General features: G+C 35.1%; 1 long non-coding RNA gene across 1 annotated transcript; it reads right to left on the bottom strand.

Moving 5' to 3' along the window:
• Window positions 1-87: 87 nt before the first annotated feature.
• Window positions 88-14,349, bottom strand: LOC124897281. The gene is made up of 3 exons (XR_007054017.1): window positions 14,245-14,349; window positions 13,711-13,802; window positions 88-486 (listed from the first exon to the last, which is right to left on the bottom strand). It is a non-coding gene; the product is annotated as an uncharacterized LOC124897281 (long non-coding RNA).
• Window positions 14,350-20,718: the final 6,369 nt, after the last annotated feature.

The following is a 20,718-nucleotide window of genomic DNA, read 5'->3' as shown; positions in this document are numbered from 1 at the left end:
ACACGAGAATTATACATAAATACAATTCAACTACAATAAACATAACAATTGTATATACGAATTACATGGTGCAGCTATTGAGACATATTCCACTATCTAATATAAACACATTAGTATGTGTACAAGTAGTTTTCATTAGACAATACCACTTATAACAAAATCAAGATCATAATTCGAAAAAATATAAAACTACACAGTTTTCAGAATCTGGTTCCAAAGCAGAACCAAAAACTCAAAGTCGAGAACACTATTTAGTTTCAACTAAACCCAACAAAATAGAGAACCCATTGTACTTTCTATGGAATAATTATCATCTCACTACTATCATAGTCAACTGAACCGTTCTTTCTCAACCACATCAAAATGAAGTCTTGAAACTCGAACGATATGCATCTTGCCAGACATAATAAATCAATGAACGAAATACAAAATGACAATCTTCAAAGCAACATCATCATTCTGACCCCATACTTTGTCCTTAAATGCCTGAAATAATGTTGCTTTGTAAGGTTCTTCATCGCTATTAAAATACGTCTGAATTAATCTATTCAGCACACTTAAATGCATTGTCACTGTTTATCTGAGAAACTCCCAAATCAAACGATGAAGTGCTATAATTAATCGTATGTATATGTTCAATACCTCTTATCAATCTCCTATAAGGGATTCTTTCATCCATTTGAAAAAAAAAATTGATTACTTGAAGACCGAATTGACACTGTAAATAGATGGAATTTGAATAAAATTAGAGGCTCATTTAGAGGATACCAAAAAATCAGAGGAAAACAAATTTATATACCCATAAAAAATAAAAATTATCGCAAAATTCTTAGTGCATATCCTCGTGGGAGTTTAGGGGTGAGAAATTAGTCCATATAATCTTCAATGAAAAATCACAGCGCATGTGTAGGTGAAATACAAAAAAATTAAAAGATTTGGGAGAAGAATTTGGAAAGAAAATATTCATTGAGATATGTTGAAGAGGTGTGAATGAAATACTACCGCCAAACCAACCAATCAGCTAAGAGAGAGAATGATGGATAATTTATTACATGAAAGAGAAAGAATTATTTGTTATATACATTGCAAATTATATTTTTATATAGAGACCCACAATTTTTTTTTTTTATAACTAACAAGTAATTATATAGTGTATTTTTAAAACCTTAATCATACCATGTAATTAATAAATTATTTTATCTATGGTGTGTAATTTTTCCTTATTATTTCATTGTGATTGATATTTTATTATTTATTTGTAATTTAATTTAACTTACTTAGATGCATCATCAAAGTGCATATGCATAATTTAGTTGGTTCTTTACCTCGTTCATTTTGATTCTATTTAAAATTCAACTTAACAAATGTCCAAAGTCTTTTCATTTAGGCAAAATATAAGCTTATAGAATAACATGAGGATTTATTTATACCCTTTCATGGTTATAAATGGCTCAAAATTTACGTTTAAAAAGTTGGGTTAATTATATAATTCAAAAGTCTTAATCCGAGTAAGATTGTCAAGAATTGAATTATTTTGACGTTTAGTTTACTTTATCATTTGGTATTTTAAAAAATTCTATTTATTTAAATAAGGTTTTCAAATAAATTCAAGATTTTTCTAAAATAATTTCAAGATTTCACAACTTAAGAAAATTTTCAAGTTTATCCAAATAAGTTTTAATCCGTTGGGAATCATACTTTGTGAATTTTTAAAATTGTTAAACACCTCCTTTCAAATTTACTAGAACCCTTGCCTAGACTCTGGTTTTTAATAAAAAGATTTTCAAAATTACCTTTTTTTAACTGATTTTCTTAATTTCCTAAAAATTAAGAGGTCACTCTATTTTTTCAGAAAAATATTTTTAAAATTAAATCGACTTTTTTGCCACAAAGTTATGAAATGTTCTTAACTTTTCAAAAATGGATCGTAATAGGTGATTTAGACTTTTCTATTAGATCTAGAATGTCAATTTTGGGTTTGGCAGACTTTATTTTTATTTTAGTAAAGCATCTAGTATCCCCCTAAACTATGAGCAAATTTGTCGCGACGTACTCCAACTTCACGGAGATCCTATTATCCCCCCTGAACTAAATTTTAGCACATTTTTGACCATCTTTTTAGATGACGTGGGCCCAATTTTTATGTAATAAAGGTACCACATCAGCACAAAACGGTGACAAAAATACGCTAAAATTGAATTCAGGAGGGTTATAAGACCCATGTGAAGTTGGAGTGTCTCGTAGCAACTTTTGCTATAATTGGGGGTGGGGGTTACTAGATGATTATCTCTTTTTATTTCGATCCTTCATTCAGGAACTAATTAAAATAAGATTTTAAGGGTTCTAGAGACTAATTTATTATAAATAATCTCTTTTCAAAAAAACTGCTATTGCCATTAATTTCAGAACATCGAAAATAGCCTAGTAGCATATAGAGCCTATTGGGGTCCCGAATGAATTTTGAGGGTGTATTCAGAAACTTTGAGGTTGAAGTTTCAGCTAGTGCGATACCTGATATCTCGTGCATCAAGTCTGCATCATGATCGAGTGGACACATTATAATTTTAGGCCTCAATGATCGTCTTCATCATGATAGTATGGTGGGTTGACAATGATCACAATGGGTATTCTGATGTATAGGATTCGGTTATTCATCGCTCTCATGAGGCCCACCTCCATCGATCACAATGACTATGTAGCCCAATTCTTTGCTGACCATCGTGATCGTGAGGTGGGGTACTGTGATCGTATGGCATTATTCCTAAAATAGTACAAATAGCATGTTTTTATAATTTTTACTATTTTTGAACTTTGGAGCTTCAAAGAGAGGCAATTTATTGGGTTTTCTTCACCATTTGAGTTTGGGTCTTCAAAATACTAGTTTCATTAACTCCTTATAATTATTTCTTCAAAACACCTTTAAATCTTGTTTTCAACTAAAATTTCAGGATTTTTTGGTAAACTTTTAAAATAATTTTTCATCTATTTGAATACTGGTTTCAACTTGCTTTCACGTGGATTTTCAGTTGTAGACTCCTTTTGACTTGGGGAATATATTTCTAAACTACAACAACAAAAACAACAACAACAACAACAACAAACCCAGTGTATTCCCATATAGTGAGGTTTGGGGAGGGTAAGATGTACGCAGTTCATACCACTACCTCCAGAGAAGTAGCAAGGTTGTTTCTGATAGACCCCCGGCTTAAGAAAAGATAAGTAATCACAACCGTAAAAAACGCATGGAACAAGATGGCAAGACATAAAAAGGCCCCTACAATGAAAAGTAAACAAAGAATAGTAGGCACTCGTAATACAACATGCAAAAAGGTAGCCTAACAAGAGTAATACACCAAACAGGTAATTCCCTACCCTACCTACCCTAATAGTCACTAGCCTTTTATCCTAATATGCGTCCTCCAGCTCTTCTTATCTAGAGTCATGTCCTTAGTAAGCTGTAACTGCTCCATGTCCCATCTAAATTACCTCTCTCCAATATTTCTTTGGCCTATCCCTACCCCGCTTGAAATCATCCAAAGCAATCCTCTCACACCTACGAACTGGTGCATCTGTGCCCCTCTTCATCACGTGTCTGAACCATCTCAAACGGACCTCCCGCATATTATTCTCCACCGAAGCCACTCCAACCCTATCCCGAATAGTCTCATTCCGAACCCTATCCCCCCTAGTAAGACCACACATCCAACATAACATCCGCATTTCTGCCACCTTCAATTTTTAAATATGAGAGTTCTTGACTGGCCAACACTCTGCTCCATACAACATGGCTGGGTGGACTGCCACCCTGTAAAATTTGCCTTTACGATTGGGTGGCACCTTCTTATCACACAACACCCCGGATGCAAGCTTTCACTTCATCCATCCTACCCCAATCCGGTGAGAAACATCCTCGTCAATCTCACCATTCCCCTGAATCATGGACCCAAGGTACTTGAAACTATTCCTCTTACACACCACCTGAGAATCCAACCTTACTACCACCTCGTCCTGCTCCCTCGAGCCACTAAACTTACATTCCAAATATTCGATCTTGCTCCTACTCAACCTGAACCCTTTAGACTCAAGGTTCTATCTCCACACCTCTAATTTATCATTCATACCTCCTCGAATCTCGTCAAGCAAAATCACATCATCCGCAAAAAGTATACACCAGGGCACCTCTCCTTGGATACGCCGTGTCAACACCTCCATAACCAAAGCAAACAAAGATAGGCTAAGAGTAGATCCCTGATGCAATCCTGTCAAGATCAGGAAATGCTCTGAATCTCCTCCTGCCATCCTCACCTGGGTCTTCGCTCCATCATACATGTCCTTAATTGCTCTGATATATGCTACCGGCATCCTACTCACCTCCAAACATCTCCAAAGAACTTCCCTAGGGACTTTGTCATATGCTTTCTCCAAGTCGATAAACACTATGTGTAGGTCTTTCTTCCTTTCCCTGTACTATTCCACCAGTCTCCGCACTAGGTGAATTGCTTCTGTCGTAGAGCGCCTGGGCATAAATCCAAATTGGTTCTCCAAAATAGACACTAACCTCCTCAACCTCCACTAGACCACTCTCTCCCAAATCTTTATCGTGTGACTCAATAACTTAATACCCCTATAGTTATTGCAACTCTGAATGTCACCTTTATTCTTATACAGAGGGATCATAGTGCTCCATCTCCAGGCCTTGGGCATTTTCACCGACTTGAAAATATCGTTAAGTAGATCCGTCAACTACCTTAAACCAGCCTCACCAGAAAACTTCCAAAAATCCACAAGGATCTCATCAGGTCCCGTCGTCTACCCCTTCGCATCCTGTGACCAACCTCTCCGACCTTCTCCACCTTAAAATGTCTATAATAACTAAAATCACGAGACTCCTCTGATTGTTCTATCTCACCTAACTCAATAACTCACTCCCTTTTATCATTTAAGAACTTATGAAAATATGACTTCCATCTCTTCTTAATGTGACCATCTTCCACTAACACTCTACCATCCCCCCTTAATGCACTTCACCTGGTCTAGGTCATGGCCTTTTCTCTCTCTATCCTTATCCAGTCTAAACAACCTTTTTTTTCCTTCTTTCTCACTAACTTGTACTCCTCCCTAAACACCCGCTTCTCTTCTTCATCCTTACTCTCAATCAACTTTGCATACGCCCCCTTCTTAGTCTCTACTTTCTTATTTACCTCTTCATTCCACCACCAATCCCCCCGATGGTGACCGGCCCAGTCCCTGGATGTACCCAATACTTCACTAGCAGTCTCCTTGATGTACCTAGCCTCTCTATCCCACATACCATCTATGTCTCCCCTATACTCCCACCCCCCATACACATACCAACTTCTCCCAAATCTCCTGCGTATTTATCGGTGTCAGGACACCCCACTTAATTCTCGGTCGCCCCTCCTCACCCCTACTCTTCTTACCCTTCTTTATGCCCAAGTACAAATATATTTCTAAACTAAAATTCTAATTTTACTAGTTTTATTTTTGAATTAATTTTGAACCCGGTTCAAATATAGCTAATATGAATATCATTAATTTTCTTTTGATGTGTAGGTTATATTTTTGATAGGTGAAACACCCTGGGATTCGGACCCTTGTAAAATTTCTCAAGTTTTAGACTTTTTTGACTTGGTACAACTCAAGGGTACTAATCGTACCCTTGAATACGAGTTGTAGGCTATCTTGAGGGTCCACTCGTACCCTAGGATGTATGGTTGGCTTAGCTACTATCCAAGATATGACTCACTAGGGTACGAATCTTATAGGAGCATACGAGTGGTGTAGTACAAGTCGTATGGTGCATGATCGTCTTAGTCTTGTAGAGTCTACCTTAGATACGATTGGTGGGTACGATTAAGGGTGTCACGCATACCCTTAAGGTTTGACTAGGTAGTGTGAGTCATATAAAAACCAGTAGGTAGGGTCTTGACATGGTCTTGGGTACGAGTTGGGGTACCACTCGTACCTAGGATATAGATGGTAAGGGAGAGTCATACCCCTGGACGTGACTTGTATTAATTTTTAAGTCAAGGGTAGATTAGATATTTCCTACTCCTAAACCCTTATGTTCTCATGTTATATAACCCTTGATGGACTCTTATAACACTTATTAAAGGATGGAAACACTCCAAATACTCTCTCAAACTTATTCTTGAAGATTGGAGGCTAGGGTTTCTTCATGTGTTCTTTAAAGGGTTTAAGAGTCATGTTTCTCTTTGAAATCTTCTTGTATAAGGCATGCTATCTTCCCTCATTGTTAATTTTATCTAAAGGCATGGTTTTTATGAATGTTTTTATGATTTCATTGATTGTATGATTTTGGTTTTCAAATATGAATTGGGGGTTTTGATAATAAATGGTTGGTTATGGTTTCCTATGGTCTTAATTCTGCTTTTATATGCATTAATGGTGGTTTTGGATAATTGATGTCATGGGAATGGTTTAATGGTAACTGGAATTGGTTATATTATGCTCCCAATGTTTGACAAAATGCTTATAAAGATATGTTCATTGCATTGACTACTTTTAATGGGGCTTTTGCTTGTTTTAAAACTTGGTAAAGGAATTATGCATGGTTTAAATGGCTTTGAATGGTAAATGTCTAATGGTTATGCTTGTGGGGTACATGGAATCCTCAAGTGGTTTAATATAGTAAATGGAAGGGCACTTGAAAGTCCCCTTAAACCTATACATGGTTGTCTATGGATAATACTTGTAAGTAAGGATTGGTATGACGATACCAATATCAATGGACTTGGTTAATAAATGGAAAATGGTTTGGTTATTTGGAAATTGGTTTTAATTGGGCAATAAAAGCGAGAATGTAGCAAAGCCTTGGAAGGTGGAGGTCCCGAGGGACCAAAATTGGAAACTCATATTTGCCGATATAAGGTTGGTCTTAGTGACTGTGTGCATGATGTCATACTATATATGGGAGATATACTAGTCATTTCAAGTTTTTCTTCCCTGGTCATACGGCTACATGCACTAGGGCCCTTTCAGCGGGGGACTCATATAGCCGGTGGGTAGTTTAGGACAGCAAAGCTACACAAGCCAGGTAAAGGTTTTAAAGGTATACTAAACCCGGTTCCCTTCCCTAGCATGGATATATATATGTATGGTTGTATGCATCATGGATGGTTTTACTTGGTTTTATAAATGGCATTATTTTATCCCTATCCTGATTGCAGCTAATGTTCACCCACTAACCCGTCTACTGGCGGTTGTATACCCACACTATGCAGGAATCGACCATTCTACTTTTCCTGCTTAGTGATCGGATTCAGGGACAGTCGTGTTGGATTAAAGTGGTGAACTTTCATAGATCAGAAGGCATGTATTTCATGCCATGGTTTACTTTACATAACTTTTATCTTTCATAGACTTTGGTTTTTTGGCTATGGTCGGGGGCATGTCCCGACTAGGTACTCTTTGGTTGGTCTAGAGGCTTTGTATGAACAACTATGGACTTGGGTGTGGTATGGATGGTTTATTTTATATATACATACGTTGGATTATTACAATTGGCTTTGGTTATTGGTTTCTGCATTAGTTTGGTTGGTTATTGGTTGGTTGGACTTGATTGGGTTGGTCTCGGTTATAGACTTGTCCCAGAGTCACCACATGGTTGGATATGCTATCTTGTTATATTTTCATAGTGGTTAGGTTGAGCAACGGGGGTGGTTCCTGGTCCTGGTTGGACTTGGGACTGACCATTACGATAAGGCCCTAGTTTAGGTCGTGTCTAGTTGGTATCAGAGCTTAGATTTTGGTATCATGGGGTGTCCTCAAAGCCATGTCAAGTAGAGTCTTTCTTATGGGTATGTCATGCACCACACTTATAATCATGAGGCTACGAGGCATTTAGAAATATTTTACTTTCTTGGTTATTCTACTTTCGGGATATGGAGTCTAAGGTCTTGAACTCTTCTTTGAATCTTCTTTGGTTCATTTTTCGTATCATATCCTCTCAATAATCTAAAGTTTGTGAAAATTGACCTATATTAATCGAGGATAACATGGATAGATCTAGTCCAATGTATGAGGAACAGACCTAGTCAAGGGCCGCAGCTTCTGCTTTTTCCCCTAGAATCTCACGATCTCCACTAACTCTATTTTGAAATATGGCAACTCTGTCACGCCAGTTCGGTTCTATTGGTACAGGGAGGATTTAGGTAAGGTTGGGAACAGGCAAGGTAAGGGATCTCGATTTTCTAAGCCAAAGAGGAGGCCAATGGTATGGTGCTAAATAGTCCAACAGAAAGAGTTAGGTAGTCCTAACTCTGTTCTATGGCTTGTACTCCCCACATAAATCCGTTGAGAGGCAGGTGATTTTAGATTGACAATTCTTTTAGGGAATAAGGTGCCCAGTCTCAGGCCAATGAGGCCCAATCCACATCATCCCTTTTTTTCTTATAAATTTTATGGTCGGTCGCACCATGGTTATTGTAGGGAAGGAAAAAATTGGTTTTTTGGTTGTGGTCAATTGGGTCACATGCAATAAAGATGTCCCATAAGGGTTGCCGCTTGGGAAACTAGAGTATTGGTTACTACCTCTGGCTCCCGCAGTGGTCGAGATTGTCTCAATATTCTTATTGTCCCTTAGGAGTCTAAGACATCTTTCGATGCTGACGCAAGTATGTTCAAAGCTTCTTTCCTTGTGATATGTATGGTTTACTTGGTTCAGTGTCATCTCTCTTTTTTGACCCCATTAATGATTGTGTATTTTGGTTTTGGTCCCAAGGTTACATCAGATTCTATTTCTATTTCTACCCCGATAGATGACTTTGTAATTGCCAAAAGAGTCTATGGGGGTGTATGGTACCGTTGGTAAATAGGATCCTAGTCGATTTATTTGACTCAGATATGGTGAATTTTAATGTCATTCAAGGAAATGGATTGGTTGCACTCATGCTATTCGTCACTAGATTGTTGGACCCGTTGGGCTCCCTGGTGAGTCGGTTGTGGAATGGAAGGATGATTTTATTCTCCAGCTATTAAGAGAAAGGTTGCATTCTATCCTAGAATTCGAAGATTGAACTCCGAAGGGGTGTCTTTATTATATGGTTTGGGTTAAAGATTCTAACTCAGAAGGTCTTTCCTTACATTTGGTTTTGGTGGTGCATGAATTTCTCGGGGTCCTTTCTGATGACCCTCATGGTATCTTTCTAATGGGGAGGTTGGTTTAGGGTTGGTCATGTTTCTGACATTTGTCCAAATTTTTATTCCTTCTTTATAGAATGGTTTTGGTGGAGTTAAAGGATCTTAAGGAAAAATTAAGGGTTTCTTAGATGTAGGTCTCATCAGTCTTAATGTTCCCCCATGGAGTGTTTTGTTCTTGCATACATAAGGGGAATGTTTTTTCCTGGAAATGGATAGGTTGTCGGTATGTGACTAAGGAATTTGGGGTGTCTTCCTTGTGGGGTGGACCATGCTTATTTATATTCGATAAGGGTACTTTGCTAGTAGTACATGGTGGTTGGTAAATCCTGGGCTTAAATCAAGATGCTTGATTTTGATAAAAGGGAATATGATAAGCTCGAAAATAGCAATGTGAGAGTTGTGGAGGTAAACTGGTAGGCTGGATAAGGTTGATGATTTGGGAAATATAATAGTGGGAAAGTTGTACCATATAGGTCGGGAATTTAGGTTGAACGGAGGGACTAGGGGATCTAGTCATTCGATAGTTAGAATCATGGAGCTTGCATGTATCCTTATCCCTATATTTGCATTTTATTGTTGGCATGAAAATAATTATTAAATTAATGGTGTTGGATTTGAGTTTTGTCATAATTGACGGCCTTGACATGATTACTCATTTAATTGATTTTCCATGGATTATGGTGCATTATTCATGCTTTACTAAATGTTATGAACATTGTGAGATGCATAGGAATGTTAAATGGATTTTGGGGTATATGAATTCCCCAATTACTTGGTTTTGGTATTGAAAATTATATGCCCTAAAAATATTTGTGAAGTTTCCATTGAATATAATTTTGTCATATGATTTGACTATTCTTAAATCTTTGCATTGCATAAACGATTAAAGGAACATGAATTGGTTTTGGTTGGATTCAAATGATTTTGAAAAGGCCTTGGTTTCCATGTTTTTATTTTAAATGGTTTTGGTTTAATTGTAAACCTTGGATTCAACTTGGTTTTATGGTTGTTGCTTGTCTATGCTGGGCTTTAGGAGGCCTTGGTTGCCATGTTTTTATTTTAAATAGTTTTGGTTTGATTGTAAACCGTGGATTCAACTTGTTCTCTTGGTTTTTGCATGTCTATGTTGGGCTTTAGGTAGCATTTGGTTGCATGAGGTTTTCACTACTAGAAAACATCATTTTTCCGACGGCTAATGTAGTCTGAATGTGGTTGGAAAATAAGGTAGTTTCGACTACTTTCCGACTGTTTCATGGTAGTCAGAATATAGCTTGTCGGAAAAATATTTCTGACTACAGTAGTCGGAAACGTAGTCGGATATTTAATAAATATTTATTTAATAATTATAAATATTTTGACTACTGTAGTCTGAAATTTAATAAATAATTATTTAATAATTATAAATTTTTCGACTGAGGTAGTCAGAAATATAATAAATAATTATTTAATAATTATAGTTATTTTGACTATTGTAGTAAAAAATTTAATAAATAATTATTTAATAATTATAATTATTTCGACTACTGTAGTCAAAAAATTAATAAATAATTATTTAATAAGTATATTTATTCCGACTACTCTAGTCGGAAATGTAATAAATAATTATTTAGTTATTATAATTTTTCGACTACTATAGTCGGAAACTTAATATATACTATTTAAAAATTATTGTTCTGACTACTTTAATCAAGCTGTAGTATCTATTGTAGTTCAGATTCCAGAAAAGAGTATGCAGATACAAGTTCCAATCTACTGTAGTGATATTCGGAGCTGTTGTACCATTGACAATGCATAAGAACTATTAGGTTTTCCTTGAACTGGTGGGATATTACAGAAAGTTCATAAAAGATTGTGGCCTCATTAGCAGGCCTTTGACTGAACTCTTGAAGAAGGATAACTTTTCATTGGTTGGTCCAGCTGATGAAACTTTCCTCAATCCCAAGCAGGACCTTACCTTTGCTCTTGTGCTGATACTTCCTGATTTCACAGGTCATTTTATGGTGGAGACAAATGCCAGTAAAACTGTTATTTGTGGCAGTACTCATGTAGAAAGGCCACTCTCTAACTTACATCAATACAGGACTAGCTTCTAAACATGCTGCTCTATCAGTTTATGAGAAAGAATTACTTGTTTGGTATTTGCAATTACCAAATGCTCCCATCACCTCTTGGGTATCACTTCATAGTAAAAAATGATCAAGATTCAAGAGGCATTGAAGTTCCTATTAACACTGAAATTATACACTGATTCTCAGATCAAGTGGTTGGCTAAATTGTTGACATACAATAAAAATGTGGTTTTGTTACCGATTTGTTCCGGTAAACCCTCAACAACTTAAATTCATTGATTTTTTTTATACATAATGCATAACTGAGTATGTGGATGTTGGCTTACGAGTTGCGGAGTATGTTTGATAAAACAATGATATATGCAGAAGCTTTCTTGATTGAGTACCACAAAGGAGAACTACTTCCTGATACTTTGTAAGGGACAGGATATCTATGAGTATATGGCTTAAATGGTTCTGGTTATAAGACAAGCAGACAAGTACTAATGAAACAACTACAATCCTAGGAAGCCCACCATCTAATGCAGGGATCGCTGATTTAAGGTAATCTAGGAACATAACAGGATAAAGTGCATTGTCGATAACTCCACTAACACTTTGCCTACTTTCACTACCAAAAAGAAATTGCACTGAGGTTGTCTTACATACCTGTTTGGAGCAACAAAATTCAATCTTACAGACAAACAATACACAGAAATACCCAAAATATACCAAATTTGAACAGATGATAATAATGAACACACGACATCCACAAGGTAATACTATAAACTATCTATTCAAAATCGAAGATGACACCGAAACACCACTAACAAGCAACTACAGGCGTAGATACAAACAAAAGCATACTATGTATCACAATGTTAATCTAGCTTGGCAATTAGAAGAACCAAATTTCAGCTTGTGCATCTACACTTTTACTACAGAGGTTGTCTGGTAGATACTTGTATGAATGGATGAGCACTTCTGGATTATCAAGAGTGAGTCACCTAATTGTCACCCAACCTTCTAAGATATATGGTATGGATGGTAAGTGGTTTTATATTCAAAACCATTTCAACTCGCTTCTAAGTAGTTTTTTAGCCATTGTTACTTTGTAATGTATATGTACGAACTTGAGTAAATTTGTTGGAGCAAAAAAAGATAAATGATTTTACTAGGTAAATTCATTAAGTTTGAGTGATCATTTGAGGAATTAACTCCTAGATTTTAAGCTTCTTCTTAACTTTCAAATTATCTCATGTGATACTGAAGAACTAAGAACAGAAGTACATTTACTGTAAACATAAAACACTATAGGTAAACGAAATCTATGCGAGATCTGAGGAGGATAGAGTGTATGCATACCTTACCCCTACCTCTTTTTTTCAAGTGCCAAGGACTAATGAACACATAGGTTAGTTGGCACAAAATAAAGGCAAATAAAATCACCGTATAAAGCCTTTCACTTAGCTAAAAACATAGCACGATAGAAGGAAGGGTCCTGGAGATGCCAGGCAGTTGGATTAAGTCTTATTCACTGTAGATATAGTTGCACTAAGTCCAATATTGTCTATAATGAGTCATTTTAACATGCTTTGGTTTAGAACGACAACAACATACACGGTGTAAATCCAATTAGCGGGGTCTGAGGAGGGTAGAGTGTAAACAGCCTTACCCCTACCTCGTGGAGTTAGAATCCTTTGAGAGCCACCTAACTCCCAAGTATCCAATTTGTCCCCAAAAAGAGGAGATATCTAATACGCAGTTTGATTGTAACAGAGTGAATCATTAATCTAATGAAAAGTCTGGGACTTGGCATGCCAACGTACGAGGATAGGATATATTCCAGGAGGATGTCATGACACACTTAATCACCTATTCTTTCTCCCGCGTTAAGAGGGAGCAATAGGAAGGCACTAAACAAACTGTTCAATATTCATGCACACAACCTAATATCTCTTCTATTTGGCACAATTTACACTAATCTTGTGTGTCGATGACAAAATTCACCTTAATGGCCAATAGCTGAAAACATAAAGAACGAAAACGTAAGATCCCAGTAGCTTTTATTCCAGAGAGAACCTTCTTTGCCCCATTTGGTTTCAAACTAGAAAAGGTTGGTCTAGACTCACGTACATATGTGCCTAATGAGCAAAATATTTAACACATTCATGACATACTATTTGAAGAGTTAAGGATAAGTACTTTGGTGTGGCAGAGGATCCCAACATAAGGATCATATGTCCCCTTTCTCCTCTCATATCCAGAAATGGCTTAAACTTCCGTAAATTTTTCAAAGGCAAGTAAAGTTCCAATAAGGCAGGAACCATCTTAATCAATTTGAATAAAAAGGACACAAGGAATGGAAGGGAGAAGTAAAGAGAAAAGGAACAGCGATGAACTTTGACACACCATAAATTACAAGATAACTCAATTCTTGAAAGGTACCGAAATACAAGTTAATAAGCATATGACTCACCCATTCACCAGGGCAATGTGCACGGTAGTATTTTGAGAATTTATTGCAGGCAGCAGCCTCATCACCCTTTGCAGCAACACACCTTGAGGGTTCTGAAGAGGTAAGAGTAAGTAAAACAAACACAAAAATGATTTAGCCTCAAAACAACAACGTCTGATGGTCGACATATTACAAGAAACACAAATATTACATGTTTTTCCTGTGGGCCAATGGAGGGTTTAGCAGTACTAAATAAGCCAGATAAAGAATTGTTTTATTTTACTAAGTCACAAAAATACTTGGTTCGTGTTGTGGATCACCAAAACTATGAGATTATCAGTTCAAATTCTATCAACTTGGCAATTTAGTCACTTCCTAGTGAGGTTTAGAATATTGGATAGGGATTCAAACAACTGTAAGGTGAAACACATAAATATACTAACTCCCAACTCCTAATAGCGAAATATTTATACACGACAAGGGACAAACAACCAAACAAGTGAAGATGGGAATTTCTTGATTGACCTTCAATACCGTCGTTTAGTGAAATTATACCTTCAATACCATCGTTCACCGTCGCCGTTACCACTCCACCGTCTCCAATTTTTGAGAGAGCCCTAGCTTAGAGAGTGAGAGATGGCTTAGAGAGTGAGAGAGAGAATTGAGAAAGTAGATGTAGTGTGTTTAGGTTATATTAAATATAAATTTCCGATTAATTCAGTCGGGTAGTAATTTAATATATTTAATTATTTAAAATTTTTTACTACAACGGCCGGTTATATATATATAATATATTTAATTATTTATATTTCCGACTACAGTAGTCGAAAATACATATTTAATAATTTATTTAAATAATTATTCAATTTCTATATGAGGGTTTGATTATATATTTAGTAATATATTTATTTAATTATTTTTATTTCCGACTACCGGAAACAACCTCTCTACCTCTTTTAAGGTAGTGGTATGGACTGCGTACACTATACCCTGCTCAGACCCCCATATGTGGGAATATACTGGGTTTGTTGTTGTTGTTGTTGTATTTTTATTTTCGACTACAATAGTCGGAAATGCATATTTAATAATTTATTTAAATAATTATTTAATTTTTGTATAAGGGTCTGATTATATATTTAGTAATATATTTATTTAATTATTTTTATCTCCGACTACAGTAGTTGGAAATACATATTTAATAATTTATTTAAATAATTATTTAATTTTTGTATAAGGGTATAATAATATATTTAATAATATCTTTATTTAATTATTTATTTTTCAGACTACAGTAGTCGAAAATAAATATTTAATAATTTATTTAAATAATTATTTAATTTCCGTATAAGGGTCTGATTATATATTTAGTAATATATTTATTTAATAGATATTTAATTTTTGTATAAGTGTCTGATTATACATTTAATAATATATTTATTTAATTATTTATATTTTTGACTACAGTAGTCGGAAATACATATTTAATAATTTATTTAAATAATTATTTAATTTTCGTATAAGTGTCTGATTATATATTTAATAATATAGTTATTTAATTATTTTATTTTTGACTATAGTAATCGATAAACATATTTAATAATTTATTTAAATAATTATTTTGTATAAGGGTATCATTATATATTTAGTAATATATTTATTTAATTATTTTTATTTCTGACTACATATTTAATAATTTATTTAAATAATTTTTTAATATTTGTAGAAGGGTCTAATTATATATTTAATAATATCTTTATTATTTAATTTTTGTATAAAGGTCTAATTATATATTTTATAATATCTTTATTTAATTATTTATTTTTTCTACTATAGTAGTCGAAAATAAATATTTAATAATTTATTTAAATGATTATTTAATTTTCATATAAGGGTCTAATTATATATTTAGTAATATATTTATTTAATTATTTTTATCTCCGACTACAGTAGTTGGAAATACATATTTAATAATTTATTTAAATAATTATTTAATTTTTGTATAAGGGTATAATAATATATTTAATAATATCTTTATTTAATTATTTATTTTTCAGACTACAGTAGTCGAAAATAAATATTTAATAATTTATTTAAATAATTATTTAATTTCCGTATAAGGGTCTGATTATATATTTAGTAATATATTTATTTAATAGATATTTAATTTTTGTATAAGGGTCTGATTATACATTTAATAATATATTTATTTAATTATTTATATTTTTGACTACAGTAGTCGGAAATACATATTTAATAATTTATTTAAATAATTATTTAATTTTCGTATAAGTGTCTGATTATATATTTAATAATATATTTATTTAATTATTTTATTTTTGACTATAGTAATCGATAAACATATTTAATAATTTATTTAAATAATTATTTTGTATAAGGGTATCATTATATATTTAGTAATATATTTATTTAATTATTTTTATTTCTGACTACAGTAGTCGGAATTTACATTTTTCATAATTTACCACCAAACATTCTGACTTGTAGTCACAAAAAGTATTGGAATAATATTTTGTAAAAAATAAAAATAAAAAAGTAAAGTTTCCGACCGAAGTAGTCGAAAAATTGCGACTACTTTTTTCAATCAAAAATTTCAGTCAGAAAATAGCGAATTTCTGGTAGTGTTTGGGTATAGGGGAACTAAGCGACCCTGACGTACATCTTCGATGATACCCATTAGAATGAAGAAGTGTGTTCATGGATGTGATGGGATGAGGGTTGGTGGTTAATCTTAAATTTTCTTCTAGCAGCGGACTTTAAGGGAAGGTCAGGTTGCATATTCCCGTGATACTCTTCTCTATCGGTTAAGAAATTACTCTATTAGTGTTGCATGCATCTATAGCACTTATGCCTAAGGTTCATATTTTTTATTCACCTTTTTCCATGGATATGAGTCTTGACCTTGTGTTAAGTTACTCACGGTATAGGTGGCTGTGTTTTTTTCGGTGTCCAGTCTTAATGACTCCTCTTATAGTAAGGTTTGGTCGAGATGTTTCTTCATTATGGTTTGGGTGGTTGTTGTAAAGTACTTTGTGCCTATAGTTTCGTGTCTTATCTCTGGGATTTTGCCTTGAGAGGCATAGATAACTCTTATAATTTGGATTCTTAAATGAATTTTCTTATGTTAGGGGGTTGTGGCATTGGGAAGCATGGTGATGTGAAATGAGGAATATAGAAGTCCCTAAACGGGAGAGAGTCTAGGGTGACTACCAGAGTTGAGGTTTTTGAAGGTAAGGTTGTTGTCATGGAAATGGTTAGGAAAGGAATGAGTGGTGAAAACCTTGTGAAGGTTGTAAAGGGCACTAGATCTTTTGATGGATAGACCATACCGCAGGTATATAAGTCATAGGCTTGAATATTGTGATTGGTAGATGTACCAATAGTTGTGTTGGGTACTTGAGGTATGGCATGGTTTTATGAATTGTTTTCATGGAATAGTAGTGTATGGTTTTAGATGTTCAATTATAGGTTGGGGGTTTTGGTTATGGTGGTTGGGCATGGTTTGCCCATGTTTTTTACTTATGGTTTTCTTGTTATAATGGTGATGGATGTGGAGTAGTGTTTTGAGATAGCTGTAAGGAGTCGATCTCGGTGGCTTAATTTAACTTTTTTTACCTTTGGATAGGCTTGAACATGGAGGTGGTGTATAGTTAAACTCAAGCTCTCGTATTGGTGTGTCTTGGTAAACTCTAAATCAAATTGGACTTGGCCTTTAGCGTGAGTGTATTCACCCGGTAATCTATGTGTTGTGTTGGGGTGGGGTGTGGATGGTCCTAGGTTGGTTGGTTCCTTTGGGTGGTATTGGTATCTCGGGTTTTTTGTTCTTTTGGGGAGGTCCTAAAGAGAGGATCTTGGATTAGTAAGTTCGTTGGTTATGAACAAATAAGGTATGGCTTCGGTAAAGGTTCGATGGTGGAACTAAAGGTCTGAGAAAGCCATTTAGGATGCGAGGAGGACATGGAGTAGTCCAAGTATCTGGGTTGGTTCTTTGTTCCAAAAGTTCGTGCATAAAGTGTGTGCTCTTCAACACATCTTTTTGTTTTCTAACTTGGTTAAAGGTAAGGAATGGTTCCTCTTGCATCTTGTTTTCTAACTTAGTTAGAGGTCGGAATAGAGGTGTTAGGGTGTAGATCATGTTTGGGCTATACGGTGATCTTCTCATCTTGGTTATGTGTCCTTTCTTTCTATTTTGGTTGAGAAAAAGTTTGTTAGGTATTAATATGTTAGCTCATTCTTGTCCCTTACCCTTACCCATCATTCGAGGACGGATGATCCTAGTGGGGGAGACTGAAACACCCTAGGATTTGGACCCTTGCAAAATTTCTCAAGTTTTGGACCTTTTTAACTTGGTATGACTCAATAGTACCAATTGTACCCTTGAATATGACTCATGCGCTATTTTGATGGCTCATTCATACCCTAAGAAGTATGGTTGGCTTGGATACTGTCCAAGATATGACTCACTAGGGTACGAACCGTATAGGAGCATACAAGTGGTGTAGTGCAAGTCGTACAATGCATGATCATCTTGGTCTTGTGGAGTCTACCCTAGATATGGTTGGTGGGTACGGTTGGGGGTATTACTCGTACTTAAGGTACGAATAGGGGGTGTGATTGATATAGAAACCAGTAGGTAGGGTCTTGGTATGGTCTTGGGTACGAGTTGGGGAACCACTCATAACCTAGGATACAGATGGTAAGGGGGAGTCGTATCCCTAGATGTGGCTTATTTTAATTTTTAAGTCAAGGGTAGTTTGGACATTTCCTACTCCTAAACCCTTATGTTCTCATGTTATATAATCCTTGGTGGCCTCTCATAACACTTAATAAAGGATGGAAACACTCCAAATACTCTCTTAAACTTACTTTTGAAGATTGGAGGATAGGATTTCTTCATGTGTTCTTCAAAGGGCTTAAGAGTCATGTTTCTCTTCAGAATCTTCTTGTATAACATATGTTGTCTTCCCTCACTGTTAATTTTATCTAAAGGAATAGTTTTTATGAATGTTTCTATGATTTCATTGATTGTATGATTTTGGTTTTCAAATATGAATTGGGAGTTTTGATATTAAATGGATGGTTATGGTTTCCCATGGTCTTAATTCTGTTTTTATATGCATTAATGGTGGTTTTGGATAATTGGATTGCATGGGAATATTTTAATGGTAATTGAAATTGGTTTTGGTTATATTATGCCCCCAATGTGTTTGATAAAATATTTATAAAGATATGTTCATTGCATTGACTACTTTTAATAGAACTCTTGCTTGTTTTAAATCTTGGTAAAGAAATTATGCAAAGTTTAAATGGCTTGGAATGGTAAATGGCTAATGGCTATGTTTGTGGGGTACATGGAATCCCCAAGTAGTTCAATATGGTAAATAAAAGGGCACTTGAAAATTCCCTTAAACCTATACATGGTTGTCTATGGATAATAATTGCAAGTAAGGATTGGTATGACGATACTAATATCATTGGCCTTGATTAAAAAATGAAAAATGGTTTGGTTATTTGAAAATTGGTTTTAATTGGGAAATAATAGCGGGATGTATAGCAAAGTCGTGGAAGGTGGAGGTCCCGAGGGGACAAAGCTGGTATGAGGTTGGTCTTGGTAACCACGTGCATGATGTCACACTATATTTGGGGGATGTACTAGTCATCCCAAGGTTTTATTCCTTTGTCGTGCGGCTATATGCACTGGGCCCTTTCATCAAGGAGAGCTAAACCCATATAGCTCGTGGGTAGTTTAGGACGGCAAAGCTACACAGCTGAGTAAAGGTTTTAAAGGCATGCTAAACCCAGTTCCCTTCCCCGGCATGGATATATATATGTATGGTTGTATGCATCATGGATGGTTTTACTTGGTTTTATAAATGGTATTATCTTATTCCTATTTTAAGTGTATCCTAATGTTCATTCACTAACCCGTCTACTGGCGGCTATATAAACACACTATGCAGGAATCGGCCATTCTACTTCTCCTGCTTAGTAATTGGATTCGGGGATAGTAAGTTTTGGATTAAAGTGGTGAGCTTCCATAGTTTGGAAGGCATCTATTTCATGCAATAGTTTACTTTACATATCTCTTGTGTTTCATAGACTTTGGTTTTTTGGCTATGGTCGGGGGCATGTCCCGACTAGGTACTCTTTGTTTGGTCTAGAGGCTTTGTATGGACAACTGTGGAATTGGGTATGGTATGGATGGTTTATGTTATATATATATATATATATATATATATATATATATATATATATATATACATATTTTGGATTATTACAATTGGCTTTAGTTATTGGTTTTCGCATTGGTTTGATTGGTTATTGGGTGGTTGGACTTGATTGGGTTGGTATAAGTTATAAACTTGTCCCAGAGCCACCACATGGTTGGATACGTTATCTTGTTATATGTCCCGACTTCAGTCAACTCAAGGTAAGCGTTTGGTCGTTAGGTTGGGTAACGAGAGCGGTTCCCAATTATGGTTGGACTTGGGACTGCCCATTATGACAAGGCCCTGGTTTAGGTCGTGTCAATATCATTTGGAAGGAAAGGCTTCGTATTGAAAGCTTAGGCTTGAATTTTGGCTTTTTGAGATAGGTTATGAATTAACTTTCTTCAGACTGGGTTGGGTAGTTAACTTTCTTGTAAATCATGTCATGGGTTAAGAATATAAATGAGGGAGTAATATTTTAGAGTTATTATCATTATCATGTGCCCTCATGGGGACTTATTTGCATATTGTTGTTGACTTGAGAGAATATTATTATTATGATGTCCAAGTGGGGATTTTCTTTGATATTGTAGGCCTTATTTGTGCATTAATTATTATTATTATTTTTGTGTTGCCCATGTGTGGGGTTGAATAGATATTGTAGGTCTTTTAACTATTATTTGACTTTATCATGATAGTAATACATGAGAGAGAGGATTTATGTGATGATATTATTGATGTCCACATGACTATTCACTTTAGTGGTGCCGAGGAGGGCTCACATCATGACTATTATCATATT

The sequence above is a fragment of the Capsicum annuum genome, chromosome 3, assembly GCF_002878395.1.
Source record: "Capsicum annuum cultivar UCD-10X-F1 chromosome 3, UCD10Xv1.1, whole genome shotgun sequence".
NCBI classification, from domain to species: Eukaryota; Viridiplantae; Streptophyta; class Magnoliopsida; order Solanales; family Solanaceae; genus Capsicum; species Capsicum annuum.
Note: the sequence above shows the minus strand (reverse complement) of the source record. Positions and strands in the feature narration are given on the sequence as shown.